Source organism: Cavia porcellus, unplaced genomic scaffold (assembly GCF_034190915.1).
Source record: "Cavia porcellus strain 051 isolate PalLab524CR breed Dunkin Hartley unplaced genomic scaffold, mCavPor4.1 scaffold_9, whole genome shotgun sequence".
Classification (NCBI taxonomy): Eukaryota; Metazoa; Chordata; class Mammalia; order Rodentia; family Caviidae; genus Cavia; species Cavia porcellus.
The window spans coordinates 23561749-23585006 of record NW_026947492.1 but is presented as its reverse complement, the minus strand read 5'-3'; the positions used below and the strand labels follow the sequence as shown (position 1 = coordinate 23585006).

The 23258-nt window shown below is 42.6% G+C and overlaps 1 long non-coding RNA gene across 1 annotated transcript; it reads right to left on the bottom strand.

Annotated features, from left to right (window-relative positions):
• Window positions 1-9703: 9703 nt before the first annotated feature.
• On the bottom strand, window positions 9704-13397 carry LOC106028249 (uncharacterized). Its single transcript, XR_002791961.2, has 5 exons — window positions 13272-13397; window positions 12372-13019; window positions 11742-12221; window positions 10959-11026; window positions 9704-10559 (listed from the first exon to the last, which is right to left on the bottom strand). It is a non-coding gene; the product is annotated as an uncharacterized LOC106028249 (long non-coding RNA).
• Between the last annotated feature and the right edge of the window lie 9861 nt (window positions 13398-23258).

Sequence of the window (23258 nt, the reverse complement as noted above, 5' to 3'; positions counted from 1 at the left end):
TAAAAGACCTATATGCTGAAAATTATGCTATGCTAAAAAAGGAGATTGAAGAAGGTATTAGAAAATGGAAGGATATTCCTTGCTCTTGGCTAGGAAGAACCAACATTGTGAAAATAACCATACTCTCAAAACTGTTATACAGATTTAATGCAATCCCAATCAAAATACCATTGATATACCTCACAGATCTCGAGAAAACACTCCTAAAGTTCATTTGAAAACAGAAGAGACCTAGAATACAAAGGAAATTCTGGGCAACAAAAGCAAGTTAGGAGGCATCTCAATTCCTGACTTGAAACTATACTACAAAGTCACAATGATAAAATCAGTATGGTACTGGCAAAAAAAATAGACCTGAGGATCAATGGAACAGATTAGAAGATACAAACACTACTACAAAGACACTCAGCCACCTTATATTTGAGAAAAGGGTTAAACATGCTCACTGGAAAAAAGATAGCCTCATTAATACATAGTGTTGGAAAAATTGGCTTTCCACATGCTAAAGACTGAAAATAGACCCACTCATATCACCACACACAAAACTGAAGTCTAAATGGATCAAAGATCTTAATATTAAAACAGAAACACTAAATCTACTGGAAGGTAAGGGAGTCAGAAGTCTTGGAGACATAGGGGTAGGCAGAGAATTCATGAACACAACGCAGTCTGCACAGGAAACACTTCAAAAGAATCAACAGCTAGAATCTCATATTATTGAAAAGTTTCTGCACTTCAAAAGAAATCACCAACTGAGTGAAAAGAAAACCCACAGTATGGGAAAGAATTATAGCCAGCAACCCCTCAGACAAAGGATTTATATCCAGAACATATAAAGAACTGAAAAACATCAAACCTCCCAAATTCAAAGACCCTCTCCGAAAATGGGCATCTGAGATGAACACACATTTGTCAGGTGAAGATATACAAATGGCACAAATACATGAAGAAATGTTCACCATCACTGGTCATTTGAGAAATGCAAATTAAAACAGTGTTGAGATTTCATCTCACTCCGGAAAGAATAGCTGCCATCAAGAAAACAACTGATAATAAATGTTGGTGAGGCTTCAGGGGAAAAAGGAACACTGTTCCATTGTTGGTGGGAGTGTAGGTTGGTGCAGCCACTATGGAAATCAGTATGGAGAATTCTCAGAAGACTAGGATTTGAAGTTCCATTCAACCCAGCTATTCCCCTCCTGGGTATTTTCCCAGAAAAATTGAAAATTGAAAAATTCAATTTTTTGTATTCCATGACAAACCAATAGCCACATTGATATATGTGCACCTATGTTCATAGCAGCATAATTTTTCATAGCTAAATCTTGGAAACAACCAAAATGCCCATCAACTGCAGAGCAGATGAAAAAGATGTGGTATTTTTATACAATGGAATATCATTCAGCTATAAAAAGGATGATCTTGAGGCCTTCATACTGAAATGGAGGCAACTTGAGACTATCCTCATAAGTGAAATAAATAAGAACCATATTTATAAATATCACATTGTGCTCTAGTGTTAAAAGCAATAAGAAATGTAGGAGTAATAAAATCCAAAATGTAAAATTTCTATTGTAAAAAGAGAGGAAAAGAAAGTTCTCTAAAGGATATAATTAATTGCATGTATATTTAAGTGTGTGAGATAGATGACCATATTATTAAGTTTTTGTTGGATCATTGAGCAGAAATGTTTGCAGTCTCACTGTTTAAATATCCACTGTGTATGCTTTAATTTTGTAACTTAAACAACTATTTCTAAGATGACAGTATGTAATTTATCAACTAGTGATTTCTTAGTGTTTTTTTGGAATTCTGTATTATTGCTTCCCTTTTTTTCTGTTTTGCTTTTTTTCTCTTTAAGTAAAATTTTAAAAAAAGAAGACAGAATAAGCACAATCTAATGCTACACCTGAAGCTTCCAGAAAAAGAAGAGCAAATCAAAGCCAAAGCTCATATAAGTGAAGAAGTTGTAAAGATCAAAGCAGAAATTAAAGGAATTGAGACTAAGAAAACAATACAAAGAATTAATGACTCAAAGAGGTCGTTCTAGGGCCGGGGATTTAGCTCAGCCGTGTAAGTGCCTGCCTTGCAATCGCAAGGTCATGAGTTCAATCCCCAGTACCAAAAACAAAACAAACAAAAAGGGGTGGTTCTTTGAAAGAATAAATAAAGTTGATAAACACTTAGCCAACCTTATTTAAAAAAATAATGAAAGAAAAACTCAAATTCATGCAACAAGGAATGAAAAGGGAAAAACCACTACAAACCCTGTGGAGATTCAGAAGATCATCAATACCTACTTCATAAATCTTTTTACTCTTAGAGACTGGAAAACACAGAAGAAATGAACAGATTCCTAAAAACGTATAATCTATTAAAGCTGAATCAAGAAGGTATAAAAATGCTGAACAACACAATATTAGTTAATGAGATTGAAGACATAATAAAAAAATTTACCAACAAAGAAAAATATGGATCTTGATGGATTCATGCTGAATTCTACAAGAAATTTAGAGACGATTTAATACCAGTACTCTTCAAACTCTTCAATGAAATTGAATGGTAAGCAATTCCCCTGACTCTTTCCTGGAGGCAAGTGTTGCTCTGCTATCAAAACAGAGAAAGACCTAACCAAAAAAGAAAACTACAGGTCAAACTCCCTAATAAACATAGATGCAAAAAGTCCTCAATAAGAATGCAAACAGAATGCAGCAAATTATCAAGAAGATTATACACCATTACCAAGTAGGATTCATCCCAGGAATGCAGGGATGTGTCAACATACACAAATCAATAAACACCATATCAACAGAGCCAATGATAAAAATCACATGATCATCTCAATAGATGCAGAAAAAGCTTTCAATATTGAATAAATTTTTTGTTAAAGTCTAATGCTCATTCATGATAAAAATCTTAAAGAAAACTGGAACATATGGTCTTTACCTCAATCTGATAATAGTCATCCATGACAAACCAATAGCCAGCATCATGGTAAATGGACAAAAACTGAAAGCTTTCACTCTATAATCAGAAACAAGACAAGGATGTCCATTATTATCACTTCTATTCCATATAGTTCTAAAAACATTAGCCAGAGGCATTAGAAAAGAGAGAAATAAAAGGAATAAGGATAGGAAAAAAAGAAGTTAAATTATCACTATTCATAGATGATATGATACTCTACATAGAAGACCCCCAAAACTCCACCAAAAGACTTCTAGTATTAATAACCAAATTCAATCACATTGCTGGATACAAAGTCAAACTCAAATATCAATAGCATTCCTGTACACAAACAATAAACTCACTAAGGAAGAAATTAGGGAGACCACACCCTTCACAATAGTATCCAAAAAAAATGAAATCCTTAGGAATCAATCTAACAAAGGAAACAAAAGATCTATATTATTGAAAATTATAGTACTTTGAAAAAAGGGATTGAAGAGGATGTCATAAAATGGAAAATATCCCTTGCTCATGGATAGGAAGAACCAACATTGTGAAAATAGCCATACTTCCAAAACTGTTATATAGATTTAATGCAATCCTGATCAAATAACATTGGCATGCCTCACAGATCTAAAGAAAATACTCCTAAAATTCATTTGTCAACAGAAGAGACCTCGAATAGTAAAAGCAATCCTGGGCAACAGAGGCAAGGCAGGAGGCATCACAATCCCTGACTTGAAATTATACTACAAAGCTACTGTGACAAAATCAGCATGGCACTGACCAAACAAAACAACAGCTCTGAGGATCAATAGAATAGATTAGAAGACGCAGACACAAATACAAAGATGCTCAATTACCTTATCTTTGACAAAGGGGCCAAACAGGTTCAGTGGAAGAAAGCCTCTTTAATAAATAGTGCTGGAAAAATTGGCTAACCACATGCTGAAGACTAAAACTAGACTCATGTCTATTATCATGCACTAAACTAAAGTGAAAAATGGATCAAGGGTCTAAATATTAAATCTATTGGAAGATAAGGTAGGTAGAAATCTTGAAAATGTAGGAATATGCAGAGAGTTTATGACCAAAAGCCAAACTCATGGGAAATACGTCAAAGAATCAACAACTGGAATCTCATCTTATTAAAAAGTTTTTGCATATCAAAAGAAATCACCATAAGAGTGAAAAGAAAACCCACAAATTGGGAAAAAAAGTGTAGGCAACTGTCCCTCAGAGGACTTCTATTTAGAACATATAAGGAAATGAAAATAATCAGAACTTCCAGATTCAAAAACTTAATCCAAAATGGACATCTGAGATGAATACACACATCTCAGATGAAGAAATACAAATGGCAAACAAATAAATGAAAAAGTGTTCAACATCATTGGTCCTCCAAGAAATGTAAATTAAAACAACACTGAGATTCCATCTTACCCCACAAAGAATGATCAAGAAATCAACAAATAACAAGTCCTGGTGAGGTTGTGGGGAAAAAGGAACCCTTCTTCACTGTTGGTGGGAGTGTAGACTGGTACAACCATTGTGAAAATCAGTGTGGAAATTCCTCAAAAAACTAGAATTAGAGGTCCCATTCCATCCAGCTATTCCCCTTCTGGATATTTTCCTAGCAAAATTAAAAACATCATACCATAGAAACATATGTGCACATTTGTCTATAGCAGCACAATATGTAATAGCTAGATCTTGGAAACAACCCATGTGTCCATCAACTGAGGAGTGGATAAAATATGTGGGGTATTTTTACATACATTTTTACTCAGCTATAAAGAAGGACAGACTCAAGGCCTTTATGCGTAAATGGTCACAGCTAGAGACCATACTCATAAGTGAAATAAATCAAATGTGTATGTATAAGCATTGTCTTTTTCCCTAGTACAAGAGTGAGTAAGATATAAAATCTACAATAGATATTGAGAAAGAGAAAAGAAACTGCTTACAAGGAAAGAACAATTGGGATGAGAGTAGAGAAATGAAGGAAAAGAATATATATATATTATATATATATACATTTGCATTATATATGGTAGCTAACATAATTATACTACTAATTTTTTTTAGTTCATTGAAGGGATCAGTTGGTGTTTATATGGGTTGATTAATTTTGCATATCTACATCTTGCAATCTGAGCAACTACTTTCAAGACAATAATATGCAATATATTAACCATTGTTAATTTCTTATTATCCTGTTTTGAAATTCTATATTACTGTTTTTAGTTTTATTTACTTTCCTCTCTTTAAAATTAAAAAAATATGCTCAGGGGCACATCCCTGGGACCTACCTCCTTCCATTGGGTACCACCTCCTAAATTCTCCCACCTCCCAATAGCAGAATAAGCAATGGATTGACCCATTTTTGAGGTTACAGTCTTCTGGATCCAATTCTCTCCCAAAAGCTTCACCTCTGAATCTTGCTGGGCTGGGGACTCAGCCTTCCACACATGAATCTCTGGGGGACAATTCATCTGGAAACTGTAAAGGTTATACCAGATGCTTCACCTGCCTCTACCTCAGTTCCAGTTTCTTCTTTGATGACATCAGGCATAAGGCCACCTAGTGTGGTTATGAGGACTGCATTAAGTGAGAGACTGCGTAAAACCACTTTGAATTATCAAATGCTAAACGGAAGCATTAAGATGTATGTAAGGGGAGACACATCTTTTAATTATTCTGTTAGCATACAGAGAATCCCACAGGACTCACAACACATCTATGATGTCTGTCCAGTCTGTGGAGTTGTGCTGGGTGAGGACTGGGGAATGCCATAGGGAAGGAGGCAGTTGAGATTAATTCTGATTTTACCATTGGGCTTCTGGTCTATTTCCATTAAGTTTTCAGAGCTCTAAGTGGTAAATCTTAGAAATTTCCTCCTGCTATGAAATACAAATTCTCTCAGGTATGTTTTAGGGACTTTCTGGGTTCTCTGTGGAAAATCTGCACTGTTTCCTATAAGCTCAGAGAAGGGCAGTATTGATCAGGCTCAGACTCAGTATACTTAATCCCTTTAAACGAATACGTGTCTGGCTTGTTCTGAGAAGCCTACTCCTAAACTCGGGCTAGGTCTCCATCTCCAGGATGTGGACAGGCCAAGTTTACAGAGCTCTTTAAGATCGAAGTTTTCCTTTTTAGCAAGCCCCGCGTGGGAGCAGCACATGTGGTGTGGGAGGGCAGCAGCAGGTGCGCCCTGCACAGAAAGCTGTCTGCTTAGCCAGAAGTGAACCAGGCCGGTGGCTTGGTTAATCACAGCAGCTTCACCATGGTAAAAGAAAACAACACCCTTCGCTTCTCCTCCCATGGAAAAGAGACATCTGCCAATTTGTAAGAGGATAATTTCCTAATTACCCCGTTAAGTTTGTTATTTCTGATGAGTCTTTCAATCAGGTTGAGAAGGGTGAAATCTGATCCTTTCTTTCTCATAAAAAACCATTACCCACAGGGCGAGGTATTCAGTGTCTCCCTCTGCAGCTGAAGGAAGAATGTGCTGTTCTCTGCCCTTGAAGCCTCAGGAAGGTAGATGGCCTGAGCAGAGTGTCCAAGCAGAAGGGGCAGGGCTGCTTACTCCATACCTACTTGGGGAGCCCCTCCTGAATGTGGGGTGCCCTGAAGAACACCTGAATCACAGCACATTAACTTCTGACTTTTAGAAATGAAGTGTGCCTCCCTTTCTGCAGCCATGGCATCCCCTTCCAGGACTTTGTGTTCTCCTCAAACCCTAACCAACCTTTGGCCTTCTTGACTTGCCACAAGGTCCTGTGAGGTGAGTGGGAGAGCTGCTGTTCTAACTGGGGAAGTTGAAGATCAATGTCCAAATTCCTAAATGGAGGCGCTGGTGGAGGGGGGAGGGTGCCCCAGAAGGAGGAAGCCGCCTCAGTAGCTCTGGTGCTCAGAATTCTCCTTTCTTACTGTCTGGTCCTGTCTCCAGGGGGCTGGGAAAGGCAGAGAGAGGGAGAGACAGCAGCAGGAACAAAACCCTTGGCCCTGCACAGCACGCAGGTGGAGAAGGCTTGTCCCAAGAGCAAGGGCTGGCGACATGCACTTTGGCCTCTTTCCAGTCCCAGATCATCCGGCCCGCATCCACTGTGGCATCCACTCCTGAACTCAGATAGTTATCCTGCGCCTCTCTGTGTACCAGGTAGTGACGTGGGCACGGGGCAAGCAGAGTGACAGTGAGTGTGAAAATGATTGTGGGATGCATAGAAAAGCATGCTTCCAATCAAGAAGCTTACATGCTAGGGATTATTTATTTATTGGGGTACTGAAGATTGAACCCAAGGTCTTCGCCTAGCCATTTTTAATTTTGAGACAGGGTCTTGTTAAATCGCCAAATTGCCCAGGCTGGGCTCCAGCTGGTCATCTTTCTGCCTCAGCCTCTTTGAGACTGGGATTACAGGCGTGCACCACCACGACTTTTCAGGAATCTCCTGACCTCTTACAACTCCGGGTCACTGTTCCTCTCCCGGCATTGGAGTCCCCTTTTTTGTTCACACCCGCGTGCATGAGCGCACACACGGGTACACGCTCACAAGTGTGCACACTTACACTGCCCGGGGTCTTCCAGCCCTGCTCAAGCCAGGCGCCTGGGAGGAGAGCGCTGGGCTCAGGGTCTGCAGCTTTGCTGGAAGAGCTGCCGGGTCGGCCCTGGGAGCCTCAGGCTCTACAGGCAGAGCGCAGGGCTCCCACCTCCCGGCTGTCATCCCCCCCCCCTCCCCCCGCCCTTGGAGTCGCTGCCTCTGCTCCCCCTCCCTGACCCCAGCCTCTAGGGACCAATTCCTCCTTTCTCTGATTATTTCCGAGTCGCAATCTGAGCAGAGGAGAGAGTGAATCCAAACTCTGAGCTGGCTTCGGTGGAAAATAATTATCTAGCTCTTCGGAAACGGCCTCAGCCCTAGGTCTGTGGCAGAAACTTGGACTCAGTGGCCCGAAACCAGGTTGAGTAGCACCCGGGGCTGGCTGATTAGACCAGCGTGCCTCCCAAAGCATTTTCAGTGGGTGGGTTGTTTGTTTGTGCCCAACCCTAGCAACCGCCTACGATGGGTGCTGCTCACAAACCTGGTCCCTGGCTTCGGAGGTCAGCGCAATCCTTTCTTTCTGAGCTCAGCCTCTTCAACCCGGAGCAGCTCCCTACCAGGCCCACTGTGTGTCTTCCGGGCCAGTCAGCACTTTCCAGATGCCTGCCCAGAGCCGATCACACGTCTGGGCCTCTCAGGAAGGAAAATGGATGCACTATGCCAGGCAGGGGACTTGGGGCAGCTGACTCCATTCGCCAAGCTCCTGGCCCTGGAGGACCACTGCAGCCGGCAGCCATTTATTAGGTCCCGGAGAGGCCAGGAAGTTACAGGCCACTGCGGAGCTTGAGCAGCCAGAGGGGGATGGACATTGAGGGTTCAGGCCAGCATATGCAGGTGGATCAGAGCCCTGGCAGGTCCCGCAGCAGGACCATGGGCCTGGCTCTGTCTCCTCGGCACAACACGAGGGAACTTGATTTTATGCCACACATTCAGTAGAAAGCTCTTTCTGTGGAAGGAGCAGGACACTGACTTCTGGGACATTCCTCTGTGAACTTAGATCAGAAACCAGAGAGTCGGAAACAATGCATGCGGTCAAGGTCTATAGCACTAGCCACTGGAGGCTTGGCCCCTGCCATTTCTTTCTCATCCTGACTCCAGTCGACATGGGTTTCCACTGCATTCACAGTGAGGAGACTGAGTCCCTTGAGGGTTTATATTTGTGGCGAGAGAGATTGGAACAGGACCCGCCAGGCTGCACTCAGCTGCTCTTGCAAAGCAGCAGAGAAGGCTGAGAACAAGGGTGTCCTCTCTCTGCCACAGCCACATGAGCTTCACCTAAGTCTTGCAAACAGTCCATGCCTTCTCTCTGAAGAGTGACCCTGCCTGGAGTCCCACTTAGGCCACCAGCGTGGCTCCCACACTCCTGATAATGGTAACCTCTTCCCATGAACCTTTTCCACCTACTCTAGCTTTCGCCCGTCTTTCACTATAAAGCAGAACCCTCTTGCGGTGGGTCTTGGATGATTCTCTTCCTTACTGTCTCTATTTCCTTTGTGTCCTGCTTCAGCCAGACTGATTGAGAGTAGAGGCTGTGCCCCGACACTTCCTCAGGTACCACAGGGTCCAGCCAGTGTCTGGCCAGTGGATCAGACATTCTAAGAAGTCTGGCTAAATGTGTAAGCAGCTTCGGGCCTGATGTGGAGAGATGCTATTTACTACAGGCAGCAGCTTCCCCCCAGCTGCCCATCTGGATCCTTCAGGCCATCCAGAAGGCTTTCACCTGCATCAGCTGAGAATGGGAGAGAGAGTTTAACCATATCTACTGTTCACATGAAGGCACCCAACGACTCCTGGGGCCACATGATGGATTTTTAACAATGCCTGTGACATGTGGCAAATGAAAGTATATACATGAAAGACCATTGTATACACAAAAGATATGGTCTACAGTGGAAATAAATCCAGGGAGCAAATTGACTGCTTTTCGAAGGAACATTTCTGTGCTTCGTGTTGAAGGTTTAAGGCCACTTAAACACATCGTCTGAGGTTGAGTGTTATTTCCTTTTGCCTTTTCAAGATACATGACTGTTCAAGCTTTATTTTAGCAGCTTATAACACTTTTTCATGCTCATATCTCATTTCTCAGCAAACATAGAAGGGAGATAACAAATTATTTTTAAAGTTATTTAACACCCGCATATACTAGGCACTGTGCATGGATTGTATTTGTATTTATTGGTTTATTCATTACTGTATTAAGAGTCTAAAAGTTGAGGCACAGAGAGTACTGATTTCAGATTAGACAACCTGCCAAGGGGTACAAGAGCGGGCTTGAACTCAGGTCTCCTGACCTCTAACATGCCAGAGAGAGGGACAATTGCCAGATCCCCTCGCCCCATGCCTGTGGCTGCATCCAGGGCTCCTTTAACTCAGTTCTTTCAGGAAATCCCTCTCATGCTGGCCCTGGAGAAGGCTTACTGGGGTTGATACCCCACTGCCCATAAGACAATTGGCCTTAGAACAAGACCTCAGAGTCCAGAGCTCGCTCTGCTGCTTTCCAGCCAGGTGCGAACTTGGCCATTTACCTAAACTCTCTAAGCTAGCATCTCTTTATTTGCAGATTAGGAACAAGGACCCAGACAGGGCTGTTGTGAGGATCCAATGAGACAGTCAGGAGGAAGCACTTGTCACAAAACTTCCCACCTCTTCCCTTTCCTCTGTTCTTCCAGGGGGACACTGTGTCCCTGGATGCAGGGTTTGTTGTGTTGAAGGAATGCAGTTCTTTGAGGGTCACACTCTGAATGTAAGGAGGCAGGGCTTTCTGAGAGGAGCACTCACTCCTGGTGTCCTCTAGGGACAAGGGCTGTCTCCATACCCAGGTAGAACTCATAAAGTAGTAGAGGGAGCTTTGACCTCTTTGCCTCTTATCCTTCAGCCTGGACATTGAGGGTCCTTGGAGGCCACCCCTTGGGGACAGGTGAGGTCGAAGAAAGAGGCCTCTCGGTACTGCATGTTGTCTTCTGCTTCAATTGTATCCTGTCTAAAAGCTCCATCCCGGTCTCAGTTGTGTCTCTGGGAACCACAGGGGACCCAAGTCTGTACTTCTTGAGTAAGAATAGCAGCAGCATACTAGTCCACAGGGAGTGGTTCCACCAGAGTGTGTTGGTGGGGATGTCCCCAGTGTGGAAGGGAACCAAGCTGCTGGGTGGAGGTCCTGCTGGCAAGGGCTATGGGCCAACCCTCCCTCCTTCCAGGTCTCACTGGGAACTGAACAAGGAAGCTGAAAGACCACACTGCCAGACCATAGTGCTGGAGCTCTGTGGGCATTTTTTCACCTAATCCTTGGGGTAATTACAAGGTAGGTGTTGTGACCTTTCCCCACATTTGGGGCAACTCGGCCTTGGAGAAGTCAGTGAGTTCTCCCCATGGTGGGGCTGAGCCAGGATCCAAAGGCAAGTCTGCAGGACTCACCTGCTCACGCTGTCTACACCCCGTGCTGGATGCTCTGGCTGGCCTGGCCTCCCCCTGGCTCCTCGGTTCTGTTTGAGAAAAGGGAGGCAGTGTTTATTTTGCTGGCTGGGATATGGAGATCTTTATCATCTTCAGAAAAGCATGTATTCAATCCCTAATTGTACATTTCACTGGGCCAGCACCAAACTATTTTGTAAACAGAAATAATTAAGCTAAGTATACAGACAGGGTCTATGCCCTGCAGGAACGCGGGATCCCCAGCTCATGAAGGGAGGTCCAAATGCCACGCCCATAGAGCCAAGGCAGTGCCATTTTCTCAGTCTCTGTCATACTACAGTTTGCCCCCTTCCCTTAGCAAGGATGAATCCTGGGCGTGGAGATATGCGAAGCCTTCCAAACCCATCCCACTGCTGGTAAATGCTTCTGAGGGATTCAGACTTGGGGGGCAGAGAAACTTTCTTATGACCTGTGTGACCCTGAACAGTTCCTGACCATCTTCATGCTTCAGTCTGCCACCGTGGACTTGGACTCAGCAGTGTCACTGTTAACAGGCTTGGTGCCGATGTTCAGTGACACGGTATATGACACTTACACAATGGCCAGTGGATGGTAAGTTCTTAATAACTGATAGCTGTTGTTACAGCACCGAGTGGGGGCCTTGCCCTCCAAATGATCAAGAGAAGGGAAAGATTTGTACTTACACAGGATGGCAAGAGGACTTTACACAGCAAGAGATGCCCCCTCTAAGGTGGCAGGAAAGCATAAGACCCTTGTTATTCTTACCTGTCCATTCCCTGGAGGTGACCAGGCTTTGTGGCCTTTATGGAGCAGTCTCTCAAGTGTCTGCCTCTTGGTTGGTGCCTGATCCTTATTTCTGTAATCTGGAGAGATGTGCAGCTCTCCTGAGGTAAAAGACTTGAAGGAAGAGTAAAAAACAGCCCATTCCAGTGTTGCTGAACTGGACCCACTAGGAGTTCAATAAATGCAGGCTCTGAGGAATCTAGCATGATACCAGGGGCTCCATCCCACAGGCCATCCCAGAGGCCTGAGGGATAAAAGGCAGGGCCACTGACCACCACAGGTGACATATTTGGGGTTACTGAGGGGCCGCACTGTGGGTAGAAGGCTCTGGAAAGTCCTTCTAGCCCTGGGAGAATCCCCAAAATGTTTACTTCTCACCCAGGGCTTGCCGAGAGTGCAGAGACCTCAGCCACACAAGGGCACACACTTAAAAAATCTTTTTGTCTTTTCTTGGCAGAGGTCCTGCACAACACAGGTTTCATGCTTAATGGCCTGTCAGGAGAGGAAAAAAAAAATCTGCAGAACTAAGGGAGAAAAAGATTAAACTAATAATAAAACCAAACCCAAACATTCCCGCCCTCCCTCCCCTCCACCCTGCTCGCTCTTACTTACTTAGCTGTCTTCCAGCCAGTTCCCCTCTCAGGCAAATAATATTTATTCCATGAGGCCCTGACACACCAGTCGGGAACAAGACAATGCTTGATTGTTTCTTCCTTCCCCCTGCGGCAAACCTTGGGCAGAAGTGCAAGCCTTGGAAAGGGAAAGGAGGGTGCTTGCTGTTCTTGTCCGGGGACCCAGCTCCGAGCTGTCAAAACAAGCCTAAGACTTGGCAGGGGAGGGATGGGGGAAGGTGGTGGGCCCAGATTAGCTCTGCTACTACCCAACCTGCTCGGAAAGTTTCAGTCTTTTAGCAAAGTTCCTGGCAGCTGTGACCACTTAAACGGCTTTTGCTTCCATTAAACAGGAGAGTCATTAAGTCCAGGAGCTTAAGGCAGCCCTAAAGGGCCCGGGAGCTCAGCAGAAAGTGCCAATTCATTGTATGGAGGATAAAAAGACCTGTAGACTCAAGCCAGAGGTGAGTTTCTCTAGTATTAGGGATTGATGGCTGACCCCAAGATGACCTCATGTGCAAAAGTTCCTTGTCTGCGTCAAAGCGTCCGGTGCTGCACATGCAGTCAAATCACGGAAGGTGGTCACCAGGTTCCCAGCTGGTGTCCAGGCTGTTCAGACCCAAAAGGCTTAGGGAAGGCATGGCTGTGCCTATTTTATAGATGAAGAAACTGAGAGTCAGAAAGTTTAACAAGAGTGCAAACCTCTAGGACTTTCGATCTATATAGTCTGTTGCTCTTACAAAGCCAACCCTGCACATCCTGGAGGTGAATGTTGACTTGGTCACTGTGCATTGCCAGCCTCCCATGTCCCCCCCGCCAGAGGCCTGGCATTGGAGACAGTCAGAAGGAAGAGGAAGCTAGCTGGGGAGCTTGGTCAGGAATACCAAGGGGGGAAGCTCACCGAGGTCAAGAAGCAGCTGGCAGAATGACTGGAGGCTGATGCCTTTCTCAAGAGGGGAGTTTTCCTCCCTTACTCAGACTCCTCAGCAGTTTCTCTCTTTCCTGGGGCTGAATGGGAGGAGCTGACTGCACCTGTGGGATTTGGTGGGGCGGGACAGGGCGGCGGGGGGGGGGGGCACCCAATTTGCCCAGGACGGGGGAAGGGTCCAGGAGTATTTAGCTCCCTGCAACTCCCGTGGGTGGGCACCTGGGTAGGTGGAGGGTGTGAGGCCTCACTACTACTCCCCAGAAGGCCAGCATTCTGGAACTTCATATGAAAATTTTGATGGGCTCTGTGATCCAGGACCAATGAGGTTCAACCCTACCTGGACAACTTGGGCTCACTTGACAGTCTGCTTTATCCCCTGTGGGATTACTCAGCCTATAAAAGTCCTATTTATTGGTTAAGGGAGGGGCAGATCCAATATCCCATCTGTTGACACCTGGTCTGCAGATCCCTCCTTGCCCATCCCAGTGCCCTGGCTGGGTTGTTCCTTGACGAGCTGAAGTGGCTGATGGGAAGAACACCTGGTGGGTGAGTACTGTGAGAGCCTCCCACTGGCAGCTGCCACCTCTGCCAAGAGCCCTGATCGTCACACAGTGGAACAGAAGGCCAGGCAAGAAGCCTGAGAGCGCAGTTCTCAACACGTTTCCCTCACACTTGTACCCTGAGTGGGCCTGGTCTTGTCAACAGGACTGGGCTCTCTGGTTCCCAGGACAGCCTCTCCAGGAGTCCCTCTGATTTCCAAGCACTTTGTTTCATGGCCATGTTAGTTTTGGCGCCAAGGCCAAGTGAGTAGAAGATCCAAGATGTTCTAAGTCTTCGGTGACAGGTCTGAGCAGGGTTCGTGCATTTTTCACCATGGCGTCCTCAGATGTGTCAGTACAGTGGGCAGGAGAGCAGGGAGGAGGAGCTTCGTGTTTTAGGAGGAATTTTCTCAGAGTCAAGCTGGTGTCGAAGAACAGGATGACTGGAGGAACGGGTGGCATTGGAAAAATGCAAGGTCCGTGCTTAAGACCCATGCCTCTGGTCACAGTGTTGGCATGGAACACGCAGTGTGGGGCAGCTGAATTGGTCTTTCTGACTCTCCATTTCCTCATCTGGAAACGGTGAATTGGATCGATGGCCTCGAGGGCCCCTTTCAATCCAACATTTTATGATTCTTAAGTACTAAGCTCATTACTGATATCCTTTTATTTCAAAAGAAAATTGCCACGGCTGCAGCTGGGGTAGGGCAGAGGCTTTGAGCTGTTTTTCCTGCTGTGCTGAGATTCTTAGTGTCCACCTCCAACCTGCCCATCCTCTTTCCCCATCAATTTCCACCCACCATTACCCTGTGGTCTTTGCTGTCCTCCGAGTCCCTCAAGAAAGCCTCCAAAACCCATGAGCAGGCTGGGAAGTCTGGGTCTCAATCTGACCATATCCACCAAATGGAATGAATAATCCATCCCAGGACAGTGTTTTGTGACACCTTGGGAAAAAACCAAGAGGGGAATGTAGTAGCCTCATGGAGGCTGATTCTCTAAATCTCAGGCCCTTTGAAAGCCAGTGGCCCTTTACTGCTGAGCTGCACACTCAGGAATTTTGTTGGTTTCCCAATGTACTCAGAGGTAAGGGCTCCTGGCAGCTGCTGGTGACTTACTCACATGCATTGTGAACTTGGATCAAGACACCCTCTTTTTGGATTAGTTTTGAGCCTGGTTTTAAAGCATCTCGCTGAGGCGGTGAATGGTTTTGCAATGCATTTCAGTCAGCTTTTTACAACCTCACTCATCAGGCCTTGGGGACCTAGGCTTACTTCAACCAACTAGGCAGGATACTGTGCTGGAGGCAGCTGAGTCACTCGGGCAAAGGCCCGTTACCTGCCAAACATAGCTTTCCTGGATCCGCCTTTCCGGTGTGATGAACCCATAGGATTAGTGAGAGAGCACCTCCCTCATTTATCTGCATGGCTTCTTTTCTCATGCTCCTCATCTGCAGGTTTCTCCTCTGGTAGGAGCTCTTGAGGTGGGAAGGGAGGAACAATCAGCAAATCCAGGTCTCCCAGAGTTTCTCCTTCTAATAACCTTGGGGATTCTGGGACTCCACTTTGCAAGAAGAGGAAAATGACAGAGAGGATCTTTCAGAGTCATTCAGAGATCCTTGTACATTCTTGAATATGCCAAGGTCTCTCGAGCTTCTAGGGCTTTGAGGTGCTGTTTCTTTTGGCTGCAATATTTGACTTATACACTGCTGGTTAGTTTTTACCTGTTCCTTAAGACTCAACTCCTTTATGAAGTGAGCCACTTACTCGGTAACTTAATGAAGCACCTACTATGTACCAGACCCTATTCTAGAAGTTTGGATACAACAGTGAACAAAACACCCCAAATTTTAGCCTTTATGAAGATTATAATCACACTCAGCTTTCAGGGATATCACTCTGGCTGCCTTATTCAAGAATAGACTGTAGGGAACAAGAAGGAGGAGGTGAAAGGAGCTAACCGTGGTCAGCCAGGCCCAAGAAAGCTGTGGCTTATATGAGGGTGAGAGTGAGGGAGATGAACAGAAGAGGTCAGGATCCAGAAGTAATGTGAAGGCTGATGCAGCAGGATTTCCTAAGAGATGTATGAAGCATCAAGGAGGCCGGCAGAGTAGCAAGGTATTTGGCAGAGAGGTCAGAGAGTGGATCCATATCAGTTGAATGAGAGACAGTTGTAGGTGGAACAGATTTTGGGATGAAAAGAACATGAATTCAGATTCGGACAGGTTGTACTTGGCATGCCTACTAGACATCTGGATGTCCAGAATCTAGAGGGCAGTAAGAAAGCCAATTTGGCTCTTCAGGGTAGTCAGACTTTGAGACATGATGCAGGACTTTGGTTTACAGGTTATAGTTAAAGAGGAAGACGTGGATGAGATTGCCTAGAGAACAAAAGCATTCTGAGGTCTGAAACCTGCAGGTTTCCAGTATTCAGAGTTTGTGGAACTGGAGGATGTTGAGAAGAAGACAGAGAATTGAGCAGGTACAGTAGGGGAGAGCAATGTTTTGCAAGTCAGCTGGAAAAAAGTCTCCTCCAGGGAGAGGATGATCCACTGGCAAGTGTGGCTGATTGGTCAAGGACTTGGGAGCCAATCATCAAATCTGGCAATTCAGAGGTCTGCAGTGACCTTGTTAACAATAGTTTCTAAGGTCTGAGAAAGAGCTGCAGCAGAGAAATGAGGGATTGGTTCACATAAGCAGCTCTTCTGAGGCATGTTGGTTGAAAGGTCATTAGAGAAATGGCTTGCTAGATGTGAGTCAAATCAATTTGCTAAATGTGAGTCAAATCAGTTTTTAAAAAAATTGTATGGACTCATCAGTTAATTAAGGGACTGTGGAAACCATTGCCACATATTTTGTGAGCTTAGTGCAGGGCCAGGAGAGAAGGTTGAGAAAAAGTTGTTTTCATCTTTAATCCACTCAGCTCTTGATGCTGGGCCCTCATCCACATCTGCCATCTTTCTTTCACTCAGGAGTGAGAGATGTGCTCGTTTCTGATTTATTATCTTCTGCAACCACTAGCCTGGTATTTAGCAGACCAGCAGAACTATCTGCCATTTTGCAGTGGATGCCTGTTATTTGTACCATGTCTGCTCTTTGGCAGAAGACTGGTACTTTGCCATACACAGCATTTGATAATGCCTGTTCCATGGGTTTTAAAATAATCCTGTGAGCTTATGGTAAGGTGACATCACTTCCTTGGCAGGCACAGTATGGTCCATCATGTTTTACAATAATTGATCAATGAGGAGGTGGCATAAAGGAGATATTAAATAGTCTTTATGCCTCCGGAGAGTGGATCCAGGTTCTTGATCTGTGCAGGAATAGTCAGATGATGGCTAACCCTTTCCTAAGGGAGATGGAGCACACAGCCGAGGTGTGGCTTCTCTTCTTGGGGGAGATGAAGTCTCTATGCTTGACATTACATGTAAACCGATGAGGAACTAACTGTACAAATGTCAGTCACGGGTTATAAAACGCAGGTGAAGTCTAGGAGAACAAAGTGATAACCAATAATATTGCCATAAATAGTAATATGAAATGGAAGTGGTTGATTGCTGTTGATTGGAGTTGATCGGAGATTTCTTTACACATAAGCATATCGCCTCCCTTTAGAGCCTCTTAATTCTAACACATGCGTAGACATCATTCTCCCATTTAGGTCTGGATAGAATAGTAAAACACAGCACGCTCTGAGGGCAATCATATTAAAACTCCTATTTTGCTGTTTAAATGTGAGATCACAAGCAGTTACTTGTGTGAACTTTAGTTTCTTTATGTGTAAAATGGGACTAGTAATACCCATATGCGCAGTGTTACCATGAAGCTCACTGGAAACATGAATGTAAGTAGCCACCAGACAACAGACAACTGATGACAGCCATTGCTTTAACTGGCAGTACCGGTGGGGTAGTGAGGTTGTGTTGGTGCCAGTAAGGACGGCCATAACATTCTTGGGGCTCACCTCCCCCCTTCTCTCCTTGCTATCAATCCTATCACTAGGTGGATACAGGTTAGCATAATCCATGCCATTGGTCCAGATTGGCCTTCACACATTCACTTAGTAATTTGTTGCCTGCCTGAGAAGTTCTAAGCAACAAAAATCCTGTATTCATGGAACTTATACTCTTGGGATTTTCAGAAATAATCTGCATTGTGTCAAATATAATAGATCACTTTCCTGTCTTTGTTGCTTTGCTTTACATTATCATCTAATTGCCAGCCTATCCCGTGACACGTAAGAGTAAACTGAGGGAACGTGCAGCCCTCTGTCAACACACACCAATCACTAGTGGCTTTTTCCTATTGCCAGAGACCAGCCAACTTGCAGAAGTGAGTGTGGTTCCCCGTAAGCCTGTCTAAGGAAGTGAGCGGGTAAACACTGCCTCTCTTCCCTGTAACTGGACTTGAAAGCAGACTGAAAATCACTGTGCCACTTTGGAATGGAGATGCCACAGAACTTTATCCCTTTTGTTTGAGGCATTAGGGGAGGAGAAAGAATGTTAGGCTATCAGAAAAGAGAAAAGTTCTGAAAGCCAGGCGTTGATGATGCGAAGGAAGCCAGGGGACAGAGAGGTAAACTTAGAGCCTCCGTCCCACTTTCAGTGCCTGCCGTCCTGGAGCGAGTCACGAAGACAGTCAGGACCAAGCTGGGTGGGTGCGGGTACTGCAGTCCCTGTCGGGGGTTTCTTTCAAGCATGAGTGCTTGTCTCCTGGCTGTCAATGCGAGTGCGGGGCACACTGTGGCCTTGTCAAGGACGGATAGTCATAAGAGGGGGTAAACCCATTTGGCACCAACGTGAACCCTTCACCTAAAACTCAACTCAACCCCAGGGATTTCTGAGCTGTCGAAGAAAGTGTGATGGCTTTCCTGGCTTAATCAAGCCCCGTTAAGCTCCCTTGAGGCTAAATAGGGAAGAAGCAGCCATGAGTCTTATGTCTTTTTGTGGGAATGTGTCATTTCTAAAAGCCACAGCCTTTCCTCCAAATTAACATATAATCACAGAAGAAATAGTGTTCTCTGCATTGTGAAGCCCTGACCCCTCCTTCATTACTGAAATTCTGGGATCGCCATGGTTTAGCACAGTAATAGTATATACGATGGACTGAAATATGTTTGCATCTAAATTCAATTATGTTTCAATCCCTCCAATCATCTCTTTGTTATCTGTTGTTTATCTCCAGTACATAGTGGGAGGTGCTAGGCACTCAGAAAATCTGTTTAATACCCATAGAATAACAGCTCCTGTCTCTCACTTGATTTTCACAGCAGTCAGAACAGGCCGGCATCCTCAGATGAATACCAATAATTAAGGACTTAGTGAGTTCTTTATATTTTACTAAATCTTAAGTCAACAGTCTGCTACTCATTCATTGGCACAATTTCTCTAGAGTGATAATTGCTACTCTTCCCACAGGTAAGTTTTTCTAGAAACAAATGATTCAATATTGGATAACTTAGCCAGGCAAAGCAAACAACCTCCTGCTCATAACACTGTTTGATTTCAGTGGAAATTGCAAATTAGTTTTATCAGAACAAAAGTTAAGCTAATTGCCATGTTCTTTCCCCACTCCCTCTCCAAAAGAATTATATTTTATTGTATATAGAGGCCTTATGGGCAGGGATTAAAGTCCTGAGCTCCGGAGTCAGACGGACTTGGGTATGGATCTCTGCTTTGGCACTCATGGGATTTTGACCAAGTATTTGGCTTTGCTCTTTTCTTTTTCTTTTCTTTTCTTTTTGTGTCAGAAATTGAACACAGTATGTTGTACTTGCCAGGCAGTCACTGTACAGCTGAGCTTTATTCCTGACCCCCATGTTTGGCTATTTTATGCCTATTTCATAGGAAATTGTTAGACTCGTGTGATCAAGACAACATATGGCAGTGACTAGATGTCAGACATCATCAGTTAAAAGGGAATTATTTTGATGGTCATGATTGCAGATATTAATATGGGCTGCCAATCTGCATTACTGTACTCTAAGAATTTCTGCTCTGGGAAATGACAATGAATTAGCTACTATCATAAAACATCATATATTGTATGATTCTATTTTATAGGAGGTGTCAAGATTAGATAAATCTCTAGGAAGAGAAAACTATATTGAAGTGTTTGGGGTGGGGCAGCCTGGGGGAAGTGACTGCTAATGTGTTTGTCTTAGGTGTGATGAAATGACCTAAAATTGATGGCTATGATGAATGTGATCATTTGCATGTCTAAAATGTATCAATAAAAGCTAATGTAAAAAAATAAAAGGAAAAAAGAATAAATCTTTACATAGTAAAAAAATAAAATTGATGGTGATAAAGGTTGTACAACTTTTTAAAAATATACTGTAAACCACGAAATTGTACACTTTAAGAGAATGAATTCCATGGGATATGAATTACATCCATATAATTCCTACCCAATACAATTTATTCATTCAATGGATATACTTTAGTAGTTTATAAGCTCTCATTTACTGGTCAGTTAATCTTCATAATAGCCCATGGTTTTTATTTTCTCAGCCATGAAAACTGAACTAAGACATGGTAAACAGCTTAGTATAGCTCATAAGATTAGCATGTGACGGGCCAGGACTTTTATTATTTCATTGATTGACTCTTAGGTTCACAGAATTGGATTAATCAAAATTATTAGTTCATGGCACATTACCCTCATTAGTCCTTTGAAGGCCATCTTTAATAACTATTTTATAAAAAATATATACATTATCTTTTATATTAGTTTACATTTATATTATTTTAGTTTAGTTTACAAAATATGTATCAAGCAATATAATGAACACTCTGAACCCACTGCCAAAACCAAGATCACAATAATATTGATAATTACAACTCCTATGTGTATCTCCTTTGTAATCCATTGTATTGTCCCCAAAGATAAGCACTTCCCTGAATAATATGGTTAGCATTTCCACAACATGTACTTTTTCACTCCAATATGTGTTCTTAGGTGGTATATGATTTAGTTTTGCTTAGTTTTATTTTTTCATACTTCATTAAATATGTATCCTAGAGAAACCATTCCTAAAATTCATTTGGAAACAGAAGAAACCTAGAATAGCAAAAGCAATTCTGGGCAACAAAGGCAAAACAGGAGGCGTCTCAGTTCTTGACTTGAAACTATACTACAAAGTCACAGTGATAAAATCAGTATGGTACTGGCAAAGAAATAGAGCTGAGGATCAATGGAACAGATTAGAAGATACAAATACTATTACAAAGACACTCAGCCACCTTATATTTGAGAAAAGGGCTGAACATGCTCACTAGAAAAAAGATAGCCTCTTTAATACATGGTGTTGGAAAAATTAGCTTTCCACATGCTAAAGACTGAAAATAGACCCACTCATGTCACCATACACAAAACTAAAGTCCAAATGGATCAAAGATCTTAATATTAAAACAGAAACACTAAATCTACTGGAAAACAAGGGAGTCACAAGTCTTGGAGACATAGGGGTAGGCAGAGAATTCATGAACACAACACAATCTGCACAGGAAACACTTCAAAAGAATCAACAGCTAGAATCTCATATTATTGAAAAGTTTCTGCACTTCAAAAGAAATCACCAACTGAGTGAAAAGAAAACCCACAGGATGGGAAAGAATTATAGCCAGCAACCCCTCAGACAAAGGACTTATATCCAGAACATATAAAGAACTGAAAAACATCAAACCTCCCAAATTCAAAGACCCTCTCCAAAAATGGGCATCTGAGATGAACACACATTTCTCAGATGAAGATATACAAATGGAAAATAGATATATAAAGAAATGTTCACCATCACTGGCCATTTGAGAAATGCAAATTAAAACAGCTTTGAGATTTCATCTCACCCCGCAAAGAATGGCTGCCATCAAGAAATCAACTGATAACAAATGTTTACAAGGATGTGGGGGAAAGGAACACTTCTCCACTGTTGGTGGGAGTGCAGACTGGTGCAACCACTGTGGAAATCAATATGTAGATTGATTCCTCAAAAAACTAAGATTGGAAGTTCTGTTCAATCCAGCTATTCCCCTCCTGAGTATTTGCTCAGAAAAATTGAAAAGGTCATGTCACAGCGATATATGTGCACCCATTTTCATAGCAGCACAATTTGTGATAGCTAAATCTTGGAAACAACCAAAATGCCCATCACCTGCAGAGTGGATGAAAAAAATTATGGTATTCTTTTATAATGGAATACTGTTCAGCTATAAAAAGAGATGCTCCTGAGGCCTTTATAGGTAAATGGAGGCAACCTGAAAATATCCTCATTAGTGAAATAAACAAGACTCACATTAGTAAATACCACATTGCCTCTCTAGTGTGAAAAATAATAAAAACTGGCAGAAAAATGGGATCCAAAAAGTATAATAGATGTTGTTTAAGTGAAAGGGAAGTAAAGTGCTCTTAAGGGTATAACATATGTATAGTGTGTAAGATAGATGACCATATTACTGAATTTCTATTGGAACGTTGAACAGAAGGATTTACACTGTCAACATTTGAGTGTCTAGCCACTATTTAAGCTTTGATTTTGTGACTTTGGCAACTATTTTTTAAGAGGACAATGGGTAATGTATCAACTAGCGATTTTATGATGTCAATTTCTTTTTGCATTTGGTATTCTTCTATCCTTCTTTTCTGTTTTTCTATTTAATTTTCTTTTCTTTCTTTGAAAAAAGAGAACAATATGCAATATAACAACCATTGTTAAATTTCTTTCATTGTTTTGAAAATCTATATTGTTATTGTTTTGAGTTTGCTGTTGTTGTTTATATCCTTTGCTTTTTGTTTTTCTTTTCTGACTTTTCTCTTTTAAAAAAATAAATATATATCTTATTATAACGAGCCTTTGGAACATCTTTCCTCATTCAACATAATTCTTTTAGATTAACTCGTGAAAAAGTTCAACTATAACTTTTATTGTTCTCATACTGTAGAATATTAATCTTATGAATATACTATGATTAGTTTGTATGTTTTCCCTTTAGTGGGTATCTAAGTTAGTTCCAGATTTTTACTATTTTAATAAGTTTATCTATGGTTATTCATTGTATATATGTCTTCTGGTATACATGTACTGAATTTTCTTTTAGTACGTACTTAAGAGAAATACCCAATGTACATGTTCTATTTACTAAGTATGTATATATTCAACCTTAAAAATGATGCTGAATTGTTTTCCAATTTCCTACCAGTATTATGAAAGCCTATTGACACCCAACATTTGGTATCGTTAGATTTCTAAATCAAATGATCATAAACTGGCATTTAATGGTGATGAAATGTGATCTGCTTCTTTAGGATTATTATAGAGGTGAAATGTTTATTAGTTGTGTTGCTGGTTCTAGGAAATGCTTTATGTTTTTTTCTCTATTTTTCTATGCAGTGTTTTCTTATTTGTAGAAGTACTTTATGTGTTTTTA